This window comes from Hirundo rustica, chromosome 2 (assembly GCF_015227805.2).
Source record: "Hirundo rustica isolate bHirRus1 chromosome 2, bHirRus1.pri.v3, whole genome shotgun sequence".
NCBI classification, from domain to species: domain Eukaryota; kingdom Metazoa; phylum Chordata; class Aves; order Passeriformes; family Hirundinidae; genus Hirundo; species Hirundo rustica.
The window spans coordinates 76187939-76206048 of NC_053451.1; the positions used below are offsets into that span (position 1 = coordinate 76187939).

Here is an 18110-nt window from a genome sequence, read left to right on the forward strand (position 1 = left end):
AGCTTTTCAGCACTTCACATGAGGTGATCTATTTTATCAAGATCTCCTCAGCTGGTACACATTTACAGAGGGATACTGAGCCTCACTACCAAATCAGGCAGGCAGAAGGGCAGGTAGCCTCAAGACAATCTAGAAGCCCACTATCAAAAATCATAGATGATACTAGACTGGGAAGAATGGAAAAGAGATGCAGATGAGAAATATTGCCTGAAGAAACCAGAAGCTGTGTCATAAAGGTGTTATTAGTATGCATTTGTACATTTTTTGTTGTTTCTGGAGCATAACTAGTGACTGTCCTGGGGTGATTTTTTGATGCTTGTATCCCCAATTATCTGTTCTGTTTATGCTGTAGATTAAGTTCTGTACCTTTAAGACTAAGTAACCCCTGATAAGTAATAGTGGTGTTAATTAACCAATACAACCTTGCCTTTGATGAGTAAAAGCTATATCCAATAAGGATGAGTGAGCTAAAAGAGGGGATTAGCTGGTAGGGGGAGGATCATTGTAGAGGAGAACCTTGAGGAGCATGAAAGAGGGATTCATGAAGCAGGATCCTGGAGAGAGACTGCTGTTAGACTAGTTCTGAGAGTAAAGAGGGAGAAAGAAGGTGTGTGGAGTTTGTTTTGAAAACAGCATTCACTCCTCTGCATTCCTGCTCCTGGACTGTGCTCGTCTGAGTCACAGACCAGCAGCAGCATGGAGTCCTGCTCTAGTCTTAGTTAGTATTAGCTGGCTGAGGCAGAGAAGCTGTCTGGATTGTTCTTGTTTTTTTTCTTTTTCTCAGGATTGTTTAAGCCTGTCATGGACTGAAAAACCCACAGAGACACCTGGATCTCATGCCTGTGCCCCCTGGGGCCCAGGACAGCCTTTTTCCAGCACCGGAGGAAGTGATAGACTGAGCGAGCTGGGCTACCCACAGCAAGGACTCTCTGAATTTACCATCCTACCTCAGAGCAACAAGAGGTTTTATTGTTTCATATTATTCATTCTTGTGTGTGCTTTGTTAAATAAGTAGTTTTTTCCCCTTTTCTCCAAGGAAGTTCTTTTCCTGGACTGGCTGGGGAGGGTCTGTTTGGGTTTGCTTCCCAGAGGGATCCCATTCAGGGATTCTCTCACAAATTTGCCTTAAGTCAGGACAGTAACATTAAATACAGCTGGTCTAGTGCTTGGACATTTTGTCACTGTGAACTTCAAAAAGTTGCCAGTGGACTCTGAGTCTGGTATTTATTTCCATGCCTCTAAATCCAAGTATAATGGAGCTATTGATTCTTGCTGGTTTTTCATATTATGGATAAACATGATCTTATTATAAACTGCGATTTATTTGGTTTAGCTGTTTTTCCATAGTGGAGGCTGATCTTTGCTTTTGATATGCTTTCCCTGTTTATACTTCGACATGCTATGTTGGACAGTATAACTATAGAGTACTGGACTTATGGTAAGGCAGTCAAATACTCTCATCCCAACATATCCAGCTGTAAATCTCAGAATATAACTTGTATTTATGTTGAGAAACACTTGCATATTCTTACGTCTGAGAGCTTTAATTGCTGTAGTATTACTTGCCATGTTGCCTTTCCAACTCTTATTTGTTGTTTTACTGGTAGAGAGTAGTGAAATGGTTCACAGCATTGAACAGAATTTTCTAATGCTTACATCCCATAATCACCAAAGGAAACCTATCTAATTGTCTTCTTTTTTTTCTCTTTTTTGCCTGTTTCGTCTTTCAAAGCAGCTACATTTTCCAAAGTCATATGTAAATAAAATGGCAGTAATATAAAATGGATGAATATAATTCATCCTCTGTTTTGAATTCTTAAATACCATAATCATTCCAAGAAATATGTTTAAATAGAAAAAGATCTCTGCCACCCCCAGTTTGATTTAGGGCAGGTAGTCTGGGATTGTTTCACAGTTCAAGATGGGAAAAAAAATCTGAAATAGCAACATTTCATGGATGTCTAAATAAAACACCCTTGTTCTAAAAATAGAATGTGCATATGCAGACTGCAAAAAAAATAAAGAAAAACATGATTTCAATTCTTGTCAGGTTGACAAACTGAAAATAAGTCATTCTTAAGATAAAATTGTTTAAGTATTAGTTAGGGGTAAAATCAATGCTGGACTGTGAGTAGCAAAACCCCAGGAACTCAGAACTAATTAGATTTCCAGAGTCAAGGAAAATGGAAAACTGAAATAAGGTGTAGCTTATTTGTTTTCACTCAAATTTCATCTTAATTTTTTTTTATTATTATTTTCTTTTTACTGAGATGCACAACTTTTTCACTCTATATTCAACCTGCTAACCTTAGAAGCTTGCATAATTATTACATCAGACTACTTTTTTTTTTTTAATTAATACTTTTTGAAGTAACTTTTTGAACACAAAAATGGTATCCACTGATACCACTAGGGCTCTATTCAGAAACATAAAACTGTCAGATATAAGAAGGGGCAACTTTCTTGTTGGTGTACTTCTATTTATAGTTTTGTGAAAAAGTCATTCTATCATCTCTTAGAAAAATGAAAATAAAATTCCTAGGTTACATCTATGAGATTACATATTTGACATGAAGGGGATCAAGCTGTGCTTTGCACTTTTCTTGTTGAAGAGTTTTGGCAGTTCTCACAGTTAGGATCAATAATCTTCCCAAAACCAGCTACTGGCGCTCAGACTGAATTTTGCAATTCATTGTGGCATACTGCCGATGCAAGTTTGCATGTTGCTCTTTGGTTGTTGCCTGTGTTAACCATACTTGGTTGTGCTGATTTTTTTTTTTTTTTTTCCTCCCCAGCTCCTTCAAATCATGATGTATTTACTCCTGTATATTTAGTATTTTTATTTTATGAATTATGATGAATAGGGAATTTATAAAACTAAAATAATAGGCATAGGAAAGCTGGAAGATTAGTTTGATTTTGAAGGTCAATAGTATAGCTATTTCAATTTTCAATAATGTGTCTTGATTCTGAGGTTTTGAATCAAATCTTGAAAGAAATTAAGTTTTTGTACTGATTCTGAAGGGCAGTCAGTTTATAGGACTTCAAGATTCAGCAGCCAAGACCATTACTCTTTACACAACTTAACATATATGCACAAAATTCATAGTTGAGTAAAATGTTATCTTCCAGTTTTTCTGCACTTATACCTGAAGGCAATGAAAGACTAAATAAGTGGACAAACTTCTGTGAATATTTCTTGATGAGTTTTTTCTGTTAAACCATAGAGTTATTCCAATATATATTTTTTTTCATATTTTTCTTCAGAAAGGACAATATTCCTACATACTGAACTCAGAGTTCAGATGACTTCTAGCTGCTGTAAAGATTTTGTTTATTTTATTTTGACAATAAACTGAGCTTGTCCTTTAGGAGACAGGTTTTGTCAAAGAATTTCCAATTATTCAAAATCAATTCCAAATGGGAGAAAAACAAAGATTTGAAAATATGTTAAGATTCATTTTCTGTCCCCAAATATTACAAGAAAAAAAGATTATTATGTTTTAATATAGAGTTTTAATGTTTTAATGTTGTTTTCTGCTTTCTAAAGATAGAATCAGGCTAATCAGCTAGCAGAATTTTGATTTATAATCTGGTGATGTCCATTTTGCATATTTGGATACTATTTGCATAAACAATGTAACTCCTATTATCAGCTTTTCCCAAAAGATTACAGAAGATACTAATTAATCTAATTTGCATGAGGATAAAGATAGTTACCTGAGCATATTTTCTATTTTTTTTTTTTTTTAAGATTCCCGCTGTATTCTTACAGAATTGTGTTTCTAATAAGCATTGTTGTTTGATGTTTTCAAAGATAAGGCTCAATTCCCTCAAAATAGATTATTCTGTGATTATATTCCCTGGATATTGACTGATGTGAGGCACCCATTCAGATGAAAATGAAATCTTGGAGTCCTGAGCGCTCCTGGCACTATAAATAGCCTCCTTTTGGTCTTATATTCTCACATGCTCATAAATGAGAAATCTGTGGAACAGGTTAACCTCACTGCTGTGTTTGCCTTTGAAAACTGAATTTCTCCCTTTTTTCCCCTACTTTTTTGCTTCTGGATATCTCTATATTCATGTTTTTCAAAAAGGAATCACAAGGCTGTATTAAAATTTGAGTGAGTGAAAAATCGGGGTTTGATAGATTTAAATCCTTAGGTGATTGACAGGTACCTTCTTCACATTCAGCATCACTGCAGTCAATGAGCTAGAGGGTTTCAGAGAGAGTGAAAACAAAGATCATACCCAAAGGATTGCTCCTCCCAGTACTAGCAATAATAACCCTGAGTTTTGTCCTCACGCAACACACATGAAAACAAAAACAAAAATAAAAAGGAGTACATAAATTATTTACAACTATTAAACATTAAAGCAACAAAGAGTTTTTTTCAGGGGATTTGATGTGTCAATAAAATAACAAAAAAGGAGTAACAGCCTACTTTGCTGTATTCTCCTATTGACATCCAAATTGAAAGGAAAATGGCAAGGACAGAGTTTCTATAGATTGCCTTTGTGTAGTTACTTTAGTTAAAAATATGGGCACAAGTTAATGTAACCCAATTCTTCTATTACATGTGATGCAACCTTTTTCCATTGATACACAGGTCATATTGTCTTGTGGGTTTATGGGATCTCTCACTGCTTTCCCAGGAATAATAGAATCACTATGTCTGAATAAATAACTTTTCCTGAGTTTTGGCTGTTGCTGCATCTCACAGATACAAAGCAACTAGCAATTTTATCATGCTGGAGTGATGTAACAGTTGGGTGTACAGGGCTAAGCTGCATCCAGTACTGTTTGCAGTGGCACCAGGTGTCCCTTAGTGTCAAGTTTCCTGTTTTTCCCTACCCGGACAAGATCTTACAGTCCTGTTATTTTTTTGGGTCAGACCTTCTCTACTATTTCTTATACTGTAGTGTACATCCTCAAGGTTACTGTAGTGGTCTGGGTCTGGCCCCTGAGATTCCACAAGGATGCTGGAGCAGACTGGTGAGATGACTCTCCTAATGCTAGCAGAAACAAGGTTTTCTAAGGATGTGAAAAGAAGGCAAGCATGAATGTCTACCTTATCTTTCCTTAAAGTGAACTTATTTTTTACAATGTACTTTTTTTGCCCAGTCTAGTTCATACGATGTTTTGGACAATTAAACATGGATCATCTCAGTCTTTGACTTTTTTCTTGCCTTTAAAAACATCAGGATTGTTTTTCTGCACAGCATTTTTATAATTCTTGTTGCTTTTCTGAAAACTCTGTAGGCTCCTTCTAATACTGTGTATAGCACCATGGCATTTCAGTCTTGGCCCTTCAGAGGTGGTGAGCTCTTCTGCCTGTTTCTTTTCCCAGACTGCTTCCTTTTGCAACCTTTTTTTCAATAAGGAAAGTGAGGAGACAAGTTTTTAACAGGAACAAGTCCCTGAATTAATAGGTATGCTGCATTGTTTCTGACGGACTAATACTCAGAGGGGTAGGATGTGATGGAAGAATGATCAGGTTTTGGCAATTATGTTGCAAATAAACTAGTTTTCTAGTTAATAATTTTTCCATGTGGAATTGTGGAATAGCTCCATGTTTATAAAGAAGCTATTATCTTGTCTTACTGGTATAATTTACTAATGATTTTTCATTTAGTTTAATGTTGAATAAAAAAAGCTAAAATTGCTTTGGTTTAAAATAAATGGAGATTATTTTATTGGAATAAAATTGAAGCAAGGATTTTAAGATGTCCTAAGATTGGCTTTATTAATAAGCAATGCCTTTTCATGCAGCAGATATATTTTACATTCATCTGTTGTGTAAAGACTTATCTCTGGACAATTGTCTCAGTTTGCTTATTGGCCTGCTACTTGTCTCATGTCTTAAGTAGTGTCCTCATTTCAGTGAAGGACAGAGTGACTTTTTTTACAGTATCTGTGAGGGGGAGGAGGCTGGAGCCATGTGGGAATGGCCAAGACCCTACTGCTATTTGGTATCACCTTATGTAATTGCTGGGGGATGGCAGACTCTCTCCTGTTGTACTCTGCAGGAATGGTTTATTCTTGCTTTGCCTATATTTCATGTGTTAATGGTTTACCCCAGATTTTGTATGCTCCCTATATAGTTATTCCACACCCTTTGTTCCAGCACCTTCCTTGTCCATCACCTAAACCCTGCCTAAACTCCCTGTCAGTTACTGTCAAACCTATCCCTTTTATCCAGAAAGTTCTATGTCTGTTATGTATCCTTTGAGACCCGACTGGACTCTGTAACACAATCCCTCCCACAGAATAACCCTATTGGTTTCCCAAATTATACTATCCTCCCCTCTCCTCCTTCCCAGTTATCTCCCATTGGTTATTGTTTATATCAACCCCTGTTACACCCCCTGCATAAAACTTGCACAGAAGTGCTCTGGGCCTGTTCTTCCCTCATGGACCCATTCACAATAAACACATGGATTTATCCGAGAGAAGAAGGTCTCCTCGAATCCTTTGTCCTGGTCCTCATGGACTCCAAAGGCTCAAGGAGTGTGCCTCCGCTCCTACAGGTTCCGTGCGTACTAAGGCTTTGATGTGGGAGCACAGTTCCCCATTCCTGTGGAGACGCCGGGGTGCTGAGCTAGCCTATTCACCCTGAAAGCCTTAAGGAATCCACACTCTACCTTCCAAAAGGAGGAGTATTCCTTCCTGGTGAAGCAAGCAAGTTGGACGGAGCACTGGGGTAACACTGGTTCTGACTGGAGGGAGTGGTTTGGGTGGTAGGGTTGAGCTCCACATTCTTTCTTTTGTACATTGTTGTTATTAATATTGTTGCTGTTACTGTTTGTTTTCCTCTCCTACTGCTGTTTCCAGTAAACTCTTATTTCAACCTGTGATCTTTGCCTTTTGTGCTTCCAGCTGGAGCAGAGGAGAAGCGAGTGGTGGAGTGAGTTTTTTTTCAGCAGGACTGCTAAGCTGGAGAAGGCCATTCTTAGCCCACAAGTGAAGAAGCTGTGAAGCTTCAGCCTGGACTACAAGGAAAAAAACCAAAGCATTTGAAGCCAGAATAAGAAGATGGATAGTATATTGTCAAATACCAACAGAACAAAGTAAGATTCATCTATAGAAAGATTAATATTTTCCTGATATTTTAAACTGTAGTTTTAGTCATGGCTTAGTTTATTAGAAATTTAAATTTTTGTTCCTTTTCTACATTATATGCTAAAATAAAAAAGAATTCTACATTTGTCATGAATTTTAAATAATATTACTTGAAAAGGGAAACAACCAACCAACAAACAAAAAACCCAATGAAAATATCCAACCAAATCACAACCCCATGACTCCTTGGAGGAACTACAAATGTCTTAGTCATGTAGTTTTGGTTTCTTTTTTAATGTTGAATTATAATTCTTTCTGAGCTTTGTCCTGTTTCCAGCCTCAAGGTTGCTTCAGGATAGTACATAGCAGCACAGTAACCAAGGCAGGTTAGACCCTCAGTCAGTTCTCTAAAACTCTCCCTGACAATCCTGATGTTGCCAGGCATTCCTGGAACTTGTCATTACCTGTTGCAGCAGCCCTCTTGTTACAGGGTAGAAGTGAGCCAAGACACAGACTTCTTGTTAATCACAGCATGAAAAGGTCCTGGTTTATTCCTCTTTAGAGCTTGGTCATCCTGACTCCAGCTATTCACTGACTCTGGCTGCTGCAGCAAGCTCCTACTGTAGGTTTCCCTTGCAGCCTCTCACTGCTGGTTATTTCCTGCTAAACTATGACTGCATGTATTAGTTTGCAGACTCTGACTGCAGGCTTTTACCTAGCTAGACTATGGCTGCAGGTTCCAACAACAGGCTCTAACTGCAGACACAAACTGACCTCACAGCAGTAATTCTCTCTCCCCAGGATCCTTCTTCATGATCCTCTTGTTCACCTTTCCTTAAGGTTCCTCCTCCTTCATAATCCTCACCGACTAACACCCTTTTATCACACTTATCACACTTACTGGCTATAGCAGTGACTCATTTGGGGCGAGGCTGTATTGGGTAAGTAACACAGCTGTTACTTACCAGGGGTGAGGTCACCTGTATTCCCTTCTCCTACACTTACCCATGTTGGACTGCAAATGCTCTCAAGAATGCAAATCCCATTATGCCAGAAAATAATGCTCTGCATTTGAGTGTGGACAGTAGAATCATGAGTGTCCTTGAGCAGCAGCTGCAAGGAGAATTTCCTAGGGATGAATCAGGACCTATGAGTCTGAAAGCCAGAAAAAGTGCTTTGGTCCTTAAATGAGAAGCATGAGTCAAAACTAATAAAATAAGAACAACAGTGTTAATTTCACATTTTATATTACCTTAGTTTTCATTTCATTTGCTCAGAAGAAGGATAAAAAAAAAGTGTGACAATGTAAATGGATGATGTAAAACCTGAAGCCTGCTTAGACCATCAGAACTAATGTACATGTAATCTTCTCAAACACAACTCTTAAGTATTCTTTCAAGAGAAAAAGACAAATACAAAATTATTTTTTGAGTAGTCTTCTAGTCTTAAAAACATGAGACACCCATCAGTGACTAATTTCCTTATTTCAGTGTGATAATTTCATGCATGCACTGTGTGGCTTATACACATGCAGTTACTTGGAATTTAGGCAGAAATGGTGCTGTCAACTTGTTGACAAGTTATTTCCTATGACTTGGTATATGCTGGGGAGGCTGCAAGTGTGGCAGCCAGAGTGAATCTTCAGCTTTAGAAAAATCATTGGTATGTTTGATCTACAAAGGTTGATTACTTGGTGTAATTTAGATGATTTAATAATGTATGTTTGTAATTACAAGCATGAAGTACATAGCTTGGTGTTTCCAGGTTTCCTACCTGTCCCAATGAAAAATCAATTCCTTGGTTTTACTCATTACAGATCCTGTGTATTTTTACAGAATTTGCGTTATTCAAGTAGGTCACCAGTAGCTTCAAAGTTTCTGTGCTATTTGAATCCTGTTGTGTGAATGGAAAATGGAAATTAATTTAAAAATGTGATTTTTCTAAAGAGGTTTGGAAAAATCATAAAATTATGCTAGTTTTGTGCTGCACTGCATTCCTTTTTTATTCTTTCTCTACTGAAATAAGCTTGACTGGTAAACATGGTAAATTATCTGAATCAGCTAATATTAAATTTCTGTTAATTAAACTACTTCATAACTTTACCTACTGATTTTTATTAAGGTCAGCTCATATTTTTCATTGTTGCTTGAATTTACCCATTTACAAGATCAACTCTGAACAGTCAGTAAAAGGAAGTATTTCAAAGTATCCTGGTTATATCTTTTAAATCTCCCCAGTCTATTTAATTGATTCCACAATGTATTTTATGTCAATAAGTGACAGTCTTTACAATCTCACAATACAGTGAAGGATAAAAAGTTACATGGATATGAAGTAAATTGATTTGAAATATTGTTCTGTTATGGCAAGAATGAGTTACTGATGTTTCTCTCAAGGGTTTGCTGCTGTGTGTTGTCTGATGCTACCAATGTATTTTTACACTCTGTACTGCCCAGTGAGCTGTTTTCTCTTATCTTCTCACCACTGACTGAAACATAGCAAGTGCTGAGTCAAACTTTTATCATGTCAGACTGCATCAGGTAAGTGAATAGCCTCTTTGTTGGTTTTGTTGTACTGACCACATATTTGAACCCCAAATTGTAAGAATAGGATAAAGAAATCCCAGCCCAAAAAAGTGTTGTCTCAAAAAGCAGAGAACCTGGGGCTGACCATGTGGTTCAAGTCTGTCTCTCCCCAGCAGACAAAAGGGAAGTGTTACTGTTTAGGATAATGAGTAGTTGTAGGAAGATGTATAACAAGTTCTCTGATTTGGGATCACTGATCTCTCTAAAAACTCTTTCCTGTAAATTTTTAATGAACTGATTATCACACTTCTCTTCAGCTACTGGAATGCTTTGTAACATATTTCATAAACGGATTAATCTGATAAAATCTGTTTTGTGAAGCATACGTACTCTATCTTTTAACCTATTTTAACTATTTAACTCTGAAGAGGTGAGTATGTTAATATGTGACACAATAATAAACCTGGTACTGCAATCTGCAGGGACAGATGCTGCCTTGTGGGGAAAAGGTTAGCGAGGGAGTGTATCTGTGTCAAGAGGATGCTCCTTTTGCCAGACCACCCAGGGCAGGAGAAGAAAACATGGTACAGAGCTGGGTGGGAAGAGGAATTGTTCCCTCTAGGGAACTAGGATGCATTCCCTTCAGTGGGGCATATGCATGAGTTTGTATTTTCACCCAAGTTTTCCTGGGTAGAAAAGTGGGATGCAGGCCCACCACCTGCTGTCTTAGTAGCCCTTTTCTTTGTTCTTACATTGTTGGGTTGCCACTACTTCTTTTTTTTCCAAAGCATAATCAAAATTTGTTTGGTGACATTATGGGACTAGAGAAGGACATCAGCTGAGAAAGCAACATGTGCTGGTGATTCACAGAGTGGAAAGAGCATGGAAGTAAAGGATGTAGAAGTAATGACACCACCTTTGATTAATCTTCACCTTGATGCAGAGTGAGATATATGATTACATACTCATGAAGGATGAAAAAGAGATGTTCAGAAAGATTTAAATATCAAAAAAGCATACCTAAGAGAATTTGTCCAAGTTCTCTAAAGTGTACACAGTATGAAGAAAATAAAAACCACCTGTTTTAAAAGACATTAAAAAGTGGGACATCTTCCAGAATAAACCATACTATGTCTGCCAGGCAAAAGTATCAGAAAGGACACAGAACTCTTTTTTTGCATGACAATCACTTTGTATTGAATAGGTATAAAATTACATTGAATAGGTACAAAAAACAATGCCAGGAGCGTTCTGCTGCTGGGGTAATGTTTTCAGTTGCTGATGTTCACTATGAGCATGTCAGAAGGCTTCACTGCATCAGGGAAAGAGGCTTACATCCACCCTGATAAATCACATGTATATGCGAAATTCTGTTTTCTGTCTGTAAAGAGGAATACTACCACTGGCAGCTTCTGCCACAGCTCAGTTATATGCAAATAAAGGCTTAAAAAAGTGAAAGCAGGAAGAGTGTTGCCACTGTAAAATTTACATTCTGTATCTCCTGTATCACAGAGATGAGATGTAATCATTGACACTTGTTCCTGTGTTGGAGCTCTGAATTATTTGTAAGTTGGGTTTTGGTGTACTAAACCACCTCAGATAACTAATAAATTGAGATGATTTAATGCTATGTATTTCTGTTGGCTGTTTTAAATAGGTAAATATTTTTCAGTAAAACTGCCCTTTTCCAGCATCTGCAGAAATATGCTGTGACTCAAATGGCATTATTCTACCACCCACAGAATTTTTTTTCTCAGAGATCACAGAGATTAAGATGAAAAAAAAAAAAAAAAATCTTAGTAATAAATATGTTAAAGGAACATTTCTTTTGCCAGGATGCTAAAAGTTGAATCAAAAGACCATCTAGCTTAAGCACTTTTTTTTTTTTTTTTTTTTTTTTTTTCCCCCAAATAAGATTATCTCCTTCTTTGTGGTGTGTGGTTTTTTGTTTGTTTGGTGATTTTGTTGGTTTTTTTGTTTGTGTGTGTGTTTTTGTTTTTTTTAAACTAAAGGTCTAGAAAGAAAAGGATTTATTTGTCCTGTATAATATTACTTCTGAAGAATAATTTTTTCTCCATTTTCCTCCTGTTATCTGAGGTTTTGATCTCTTGCTGTGAATATTCATTTTATATATTTTCAATTGCTATAGTAAAATAAACATTGTTATCAGTCTGTCAACATTTCATCAGCATACTCCTTAGTGAGAAGTAACATCTTGAGTAAGTTTAGGACAGTTGGTTTTAAAAGGATTTTTTCTTCCTGAAAATAAATGCTATTTTGTGGGATATTTTTGTTTGTTTTGTTTGTTTTTTAAGCTGATGTTGATGAAACAGGTGTGCTCTGTACTTTATGCTTTGTGGCATACACAGAATACCATATATAAGAAATCCAGAAAAGGAGATGACTCTGACATGATGAAGTGTGGCCCCCAGGAGGAATATTTATTCCACATACATTACATGCAGTCTTTTCCTTCACAAAGTACAAGATTGGATAACAGATACTGGGAGCTTTATATAATGAAAGACTTATCAGTTTTATATTTTGTGGGATGATTTAGGTGAAAATATCTGGCTTCACTCATTGCTAAAATCATTAACATTCTGGATCTGACCATTTGGAGATTAATATATGTTTTTTGGCTTCGTAGTTAAAGTGAAGTGGAAAGATATGGGGTCACAGTGTGGGGGTTGTAGAATATGTCACTAAAGTGTTACCAATCATTTAAACTGAGGTTGCTGTCTTCCTATGTAGATACTTTGTAAACATCATCCTCCGCCACTGAGCCTAAGTATCCTAGTTCCTTTGGAAAATAACTATCCTGTAAAATTCCCAAATGCTACTTCTTTATCCAAGATTTTCTAGCTGCAGAACATCTCACCTACTGCTAAACTAATACCTTCATAAATATTTCCCTGGTACAGGGCTGATGGTTATTTTACACTGAGAATATTTTTGCAGTGATCACTGTCAGGAGAGATAGGGTCTGATTAACACTGGTCACCTTTGCCAGCTGGATCTTTAATCACAGACTCTGCAATAAACAGAGAAATGTAATCAATAAAATTGCAGATACTATGAAGAAATATAAGTGGGGACTAAAAGTCTATTGATAAAATCTGCTGATTATTTCTCATCGAGGCTTTAAGCTGTTATCTTCTTTACCTGCAGCACTACCCAGCAGAACTGAGTGCCCAATTATTAATGAACATTGCAAAGGAAAAAACCTAATCAAATTATCCTCTAATCTATGTTTCTTAAAATTTACTTTTATTTACTTGATGTATCTTTTTTTTTCTGTATGTATTCCTTCTACTTCTTAGCATGGGATCATTTGCTAAGCAAATAAGTTATGCATACTAATTTAAAATTTGCACCATTCCTCTCTATAACTTTATTGTAACTTAACGTTTCAGGTAAGCACATAACTTAAAGCCTTTCTAGAAAGTAATCAATTACTTTCATTAGAAAGATATTGCATATTGTTTTGCTTAATCACAATTACCCCCAAATTATAAAACCATCCACCTTCCTTATGTTTTCTTAAGCCTAAAATTTATTTTTCCTTCCTCAATTTTTTGTAAGTCTTGGAGGAAAAAAAACCCCAAACAACAACAACAAAATCAAGTAAAACTCCCATGTATTAAATATGGTAAATGAGATTTTGACTTACAACCCTTTTCTTTTCATAAAAGTTGCATGCAACTGTCAAGGATTTTTCAGAGAAAGAAAAATGGATACATGTCTTAAGTTTGATTTCTTTATTAGCCAAAAATTTAGTAATAAATCATTCTATGTAACAAATGCCTAAACTCAGATCATAATATAAAGTATACATGCATCATGTATAGAATACATGTTTGAAAACTCTAAACCTGGCATCATTTTAAAGAAGTAAGTTTATCATTCAAATCACCTTTGAAACCAAGGAATGGCACCATTTCTCTTGATTTGGATCTTAATTTCTTAATATTCTTTTGATCAAATAGAATAAAAATATGATAAATAGGTCTATAGCTTCATAAATTCATGGTAAACAGTCATTCTTTTCTGAAGACAATTTATCATTGATAATCTAAGCTAGCAATTTGAGCATAAACTTCTTAGGGATATAGCTTCTATAATGGGAGTTACAGGCATATTTGCAGTATTCATGGCAGTATTCAATACTTTGCCATTAATTATCTTTAAAACAATATCCTAGATATTTTAATATTGAGAAACCTTACATTATCTCTGCAGGTGTAAAGCAGAATTCTTTCTCATGTTATCTTCATGTGCTTATCTTCATGATTTCTCATGTGCTTACTTCCATATATGCTTGAAAAAATATGAAGCAAGTTGTGGTTTTCAAATTCAGATGATCTGCCACTTTTATGAGAGCACATAAACATATTTCTAGAAGCTCTGCAGAGGTATTTCAGGGATGAGTTCAGGATGACAATGGAGTTAGTGACTGAAATCCTTCTTACCCACCACAGCAGAAAATGTACACTGCATGGTATTCATCATGCTCATTTTCACTCCAGTAATCACCTTGTATTTCAAAACGCCAGTGTAACTTTATTACTGACAAAAATGAGAAGATCATGTGGTGGACAGATAGCATAAGAGGTATGGAAATGTGCTCTTTAGCTAAATATTTGCATGTGCCTTACACGTCCCAGGTGTTTTGACTTATGTTATTAAGTCTCTTGCTTAATCCTTGCATTTTTGCAAGATGTGCGTGGTTTGGTATTCAAGTGATGTTCAGACTTGTAGATTACAGATATAATGCAGCGAGGCTCTGCCCTAAGCTTCTCTGACAAGATGGTATGAAGTTTTTAGGTTGCATGCAGATTTAGTCCTTGAGTTGATGCACAGAGGGGAATTACTAGGACTCAAACAGGACATGGACAAACACAGCTTCAGGGGCTCCTCAAAGGTCTTGGCTGTAGCCCTGGGAATTAAGGGCATGACACTTCTTCCCTACCAGAAACAAATGCTGGACTGGTTTGGAACACTGGTTTCAAATAATCCGAAAAAGTGCACTGACTCATTAGGAAGAGGAATGTGCAAATTCTAGCAATAGCAAGGAGTATTTTTGCATTTTCCTTAATTTTTATTCTTCACATATTTTGTTCTATTGTCTGGTTAGATATCGAAGGTGCATTAGCCCATTATATATGTGTCAATTGTTCAACTTGTTAGCATCAATTGTTTGGCAATATGTTTTTGCCTGTTGTTATTTATCTAAGTTTTTTCCTCTGGCTATTGATCTGGAATTTTTCAGCAGCTGTAGTCATAAGACTTCAGTAAATCTGAAATCCAGACAAAAGGACTCTGCACTTTATATACACCCAAATACAATCTACTGCACATGGCCAGACTAAGTACGCAGCATTTAGCATATTCATTTAAACATATGCAATTTGCATACATCTAGTAAATTACAAGCGAGGACAGTATCTGTGAGGAAATCAATTGCCGTAGTTCTACTGAGATTAGAATATTTTGAATTTTTTTTTTTTTTTTTTTTTTTTAAACTCATGGTTGCATCATAAGACTATTCTTTAACTCTTCTCTGGAAATAACAAATTTACAAAAGGATCTGCATAGTGTATGTGCCAAGATACCAAGGCTCACTTAAACTGACATTAAGATACCTGTGGTTTCTAAGGAGGTCTCCAAAGGCACTCTTCAGAATTGTGAGTTTTGTCAGCTGTATATTTTGCAAATATTTATTCTGCTAGGATTTATACTCATTCTAACTTGAAAGCAAGCAGCAGGAAGCCTTTTTAGGTAGACAGAAGAATATTCTTATTAAGGAAGCATAAGAAGGGTATGAGTTAATACTTACGCTTGAGCTGAGAAGAATCCAGTCACTACATGTGCACTGAAAGACAACAGGATCCAATAAAAAGTTCAAAAAGAAAAGAAAACAAACCAAACAAACAAACAAAAAAACCCAAACAAAAAAAACCAACCAACCAAACAAACAAACCAAAAAAACCCCCAAAACCACCCACCCCAAAACAAATCAGAAGACTGGATTCTAGGTGTAGACATCACTGCACTGTTCTGCTCAACCTCAAAAATGTATGTGCCAGTTTCATTGTTCCAGTTTCACAAGCCACAAGAAAGGAGCCATTGCTGTCATGCTCATGACTCCTGTCCTATGGAAGAAGAAAGAAACATGGAGCTGGATGCCAAGTTCTTTTTGGAAATTTTCAGCTTTTTCTTTCTTTGTAAAACTTTATTTCTCACCCAAGAATTAGAATATCACATTGAGGACTCAGAGTTATGGAATAATATATGTTATGAGGGACCTCAGAAAGTCATCTGGCCCCACCCCTACTGAAAATAGCAATACTGAAATGTAAGAATTCCATAATTTTTTTCCTAAAAATGATGAAAAACTATACAAATAGGCTTAATGGCTTTCTACATATTCATCAATCTTTATATATAAAAATCCAACTGGAATTACAGATAACACAGAAAAATCTCTACTTTTTTTTCCCGTTTCTTCTTAAGGAATTGATACCTGACTTTCTGACTGCAGGGAAGCTTATCTTCAAAGATTTGAGGCTGAAAACGACTCCATAGCCACAAATTTCCAGGCTCTCTCTTTAGCACCTTCTCTTTACTAGGGAAGGGTGCAACCCTGTTGTCTTCACAAAGACACAACCCTGAGACTTTGTCAGATGACTGAAGCGTGTTAGTCAATTATCTGCACCTTGTCAGGTTAGGCAAATGGTCTTTCAAAGGCTGCCTGGAGGCAACTGGCCACCTGTCATGCTGCCTGACATGCTCACGGGGTCCTACGCTCCTTAGGTGTCACTGGGGAACAAACCATCCATAAGAAGTAGATTGATGGCTCCTATACAAATATTCATCCCTTTATCTGCTGGGTTCCCGCAATCTCTCTACTATGTTTTATCTGCTTTGGAACTGATGTAATTTTAAGGGTCACAATTTTGTACTTGCTGCAGAGGAAACTGCAGTGGGAAATCCAAGTGTCCCTATTTCTCTCCACTCCCCCCCCCCCCCCCCCCCCCCCCTTTGCTTTCTGCAAACAAACTCCTGCCCTTCCCACTCTTAGTACTGTTTTGAAATCTTTACATTAAGACTCCGAGCTCTGAGGGAAAAAAAGAAAAAAAGAAAAAAAAGGAAAAAAAAAAAAAAAAAAAAAGAAAAAGGAAAAAAGTGGTGATATGGTTATACTAATGATACTTTTGCTGACAGAAGTGAAAATTATCAAAGGAAGATAAGCTGTAGCATTTTGATGAAGGGTTCATGTGAGGATAATGAAAAAAATCTCCAGAGAAAAAGGCATTCACCTAAAACCTATGAGCCTGGAAATAAAAATAAAGCATCTGAGTTGTTTAACAAATACACATTTTATAATTAAAGCAGCTACTCTCTGAAGATTGGAGGGAGGCTGAATACAATATCTAAGTTTCACAGAGGAGTTAAAGGTAATGCTGGGAACTACAAAGCAGTGCTAAAACAGTACAGAAAAAGCTAGCTGCCACTAAATTAACCATCAAAGAATTGAATAAGGACAGATCAATACCCACAACTGATTTTTCTGTATCAGAATTGTAAAACAACAGAACTGCTTGAACATGAGCATTGTTAAGATAATACAGTCCTTTGTAATATCTGCAAAAAGTTTTCTGAAGAAAGTGGGGTAAACTTTGCATGATTTTTTTTTTCATCCCTAAAATTGGATTTGTAGCTAACAGAAAAGGAACATAAGGTTATTTATCTGAACCGTGTGAAGGTAAATAAAAAAGAGAGTTTTTGTGAGCTTTTCTTAGAAGAAGCAATTCTTTTATTTAATAACGTATGTGAGATTTAGTATCCCAAGGACAGAAAAACCCACAAAACTACGACTTTTACACTGATATTAATAAAACCTTCTGAGTTTTGCCATTTAAAGGTCAAACAGAACTGTGAACTGTGTTGAATCAAACTACAAAATACTTCTGGGACTTAGGAAAGTTTCCCTTCCATGGAATGCTACTCAATTACAAGTCAGAGGGACTTGAAAAGGAGGGATGAGAGGGAGGAACTGTGCTTTCCTATGAAGCATAACATACTTTAAGAAGGAACCATATTTGTCAAACCAGTGGTCTTGTAGAATATGGTACTTGCCATGAAATGCCTTGACTGTAGAACGTGGAAGAAGATAGGTTTTGACAATCTCTATAACACTTGCAGGGTGTAGTTAGTAAACTGGAGGTTTATGAGGGATTTACAAGGCATGCACATTCATTGGGGCTCTGCACTGCTTCCTGCTGGAGGTCTGAATTCACTGAAGGCACTTTATAAACTGGTACATTTTTCCAAAGATATAAGCATTTACTTTATATTTATCTTCTGTTGTAGGTACCTAAGATCAAAGCCAAATTAAGAATTTAACATTTGAATGGTTGTATCAGCTCTGACCAGAGCGTAGACCTAACAGGCTTTTCCTTCTCTAACACTAGCCCAAAGCACATGTCAACGGAAAGTACAGGAAAGGACAAATT

At 36.5% G+C, this 18110-nt stretch overlaps 1 long non-coding RNA gene across 2 annotated transcripts; it reads left to right on the plus strand.

Moving 5' to 3' along the window:
- The first annotated feature begins 473 nt into the window (after positions 1–473).
- On the plus strand, positions 474–11118 carry LOC120749075 (uncharacterized). 2 transcript variants are annotated; one of them, XR_005699519.1, is made up of 6 exons: positions 474–607; positions 785–963; positions 6535–6707; positions 6884–7074; positions 9463–9606; positions 10380–11118. It is a non-coding gene; the product is annotated as an uncharacterized LOC120749075 (long non-coding RNA). The 2 variants fall into 2 exon arrangements; XR_005699520.1 differs by lacking the exon at positions 6535–6707.
- Positions 11119–18110: the final 6992 nt, after the last annotated feature.